Source organism: Sinocyclocheilus rhinocerous, unplaced genomic scaffold, assembly GCF_001515625.1.
Source record: "Sinocyclocheilus rhinocerous isolate Xijiao unplaced genomic scaffold, SAMN03320098_v1.1 scaffold930, whole genome shotgun sequence".
In the NCBI taxonomy this organism is placed as follows: domain Eukaryota; kingdom Metazoa; phylum Chordata; class Actinopteri; order Cypriniformes; family Cyprinidae; genus Sinocyclocheilus; species Sinocyclocheilus rhinocerous.
The window spans coordinates 129896-131880 of NW_015654101.1; positions in this window are offsets into that span (position 1 = coordinate 129896).

A 1985-nucleotide genomic window follows, 5' to 3' on the forward strand; every position below is an offset into this window, starting at 1 on the left:
GTTCTATTCATGACGTATTGACACAAATTTCTAATTATTTTCAACGGTCACTTTGTCGCATCCAGTGTACTAGACAGACTTTAGCTGTTGCGGCGCAGACACGGTGTTACTCACCTATCGAGAAGAAACAAAGCAACCTCGGTGTCCAATCGCAGGCCTTCCGACACCTTCGGAAAGCTGATCCGATATTTACACAGGTCCATTTTCCTCTTTTGTTTTTTTATCCGACATCTCTATCTTTCTGTCGCTGGGCTCGCTAATGTCCGTCCTGTGCTGTGCACTGAACACTCTCTCCTCCACATCATGAGTAGACACGCCCCTTACTGCTGATTGGCTACAAGTTTGTTTTGCTAGTGGGCCCGAATCAGTTTTCTAAAGCGTTTTTGAAAAATCGCTTACCCCACCTTTAAGGCCTGAGGGAGTCTGCAGGTACTACATGAGTACTGTGAAGCACACAACACAAACCAGACCCCAAATAACATACATAGTGCTCAAATTCAGTCGACAAGGCACAGTGCATGCTGTTAAACATTGCCCAATGCTGAGCATGATAGATGCTCACACAAGCTGAATGAACTGTTTTCCATTGTTTTTCTGTGTGAACATGAGTTAGACAAATGTGTTTGACTATTGTGCTCACGTCTTTTGCAGTGGCAATCTAAAATGTGGCACTCAAGTTAAAAGAAGTTCAACATTTTAAAAAAATGCATCTCTAAACCTTGATTTTTTTTTCTTCCACTCTTTTGCCCTGTGTCTCGTATATTTAAACACAACTGTGTAAACTGTTCTGAGATTGTATTGGAGCCATTTCCTGGTTCTTTAAATCTGCATCTGAAAACTGCTTACTCTGAGTGGGTACATCTTTTGAATAAGTAATTACTTTGCAACCACTAAAAAGCTATGTTCTATATAGTATAGATGTGTGTAGTAAGAATGTAATGCAGACATGCCACAGTACATCTGTCATGTTGTTATTGTCATGTGTCCTGCCAGCATCAATTGCTTCATTGCCCTTCACAAATCCTCTCCTGTGGCCTCATGGGATGGTAAGGTATCCATCGGATGCGCACTTCAGATTCTGGCCAGTAATAGTAGGTCACCTGGGTACTTTTTGCCTACTATTTTATTAAATACTGTGAATTTGGATATACTACTCATTTTTATGTATACAGTTTTTATTTTTTGTAGTGCAGGATGAGTCATTGCTATTTTTGGTCTTCTTCCCAGGAAGAAAAAACTGCAAGTTTTGTCTATATTTGGGAGTACAAGAGTTGGGAGGTTTTTTTTGGCTACACGTCACGTCACGTCACGTCACTTTTAAACAACAGATGACTCCAAAACACGATTTTACATAGCTGCAGTTTCTCACCTACTATAGGGAAGTTTGTGATATCGGGTGTCTTTAAAGACCTCCATAAAATTACTTTACTGCCCTTTGTTGACATGTTTCTTAATAATTTTTTTAATAATTTTTGTGGGACAAATCATCGTTTTTTTTTAAATGTAGCCAATAGGCTTTAGCTATGACACTGTTATGAAGTATGATTTGCTACTTGTTAGTTGGTTGCAGGTGTTACTATACTGGGGAGGGGCATTCTCATTCTAAAGAGCATCACAAATCTGTGTAGTGCAGGACGAGTCATCACTATTTTTGATCTTCCTTCCATGAAGAAAAAATTGCAAATTTTTTTCTACTTTATGGAGTGCACTAGCAATAAAGTGACGTGACATGTGACCCATACTCGGAATTAGTGCTCTGCATTTATCCCATCCAAAGTGCACACACCCGGAGCAATGGGCAGCCATTTTTTGCTGCGGCGCCCGGGGAGCAGTTGGGGGTTCGGTGCCTTGCTCAAGGGCACCTCAGTCGTGGTATTGAAGGTGGGAGAGAGCACTGTACATTCACTCCCCCCACCTACAATCCCTGCCGGTACGAGACTTGAACCTGCAACCTTTGGGTTACGAGTCCGACTCTCTAACCACTA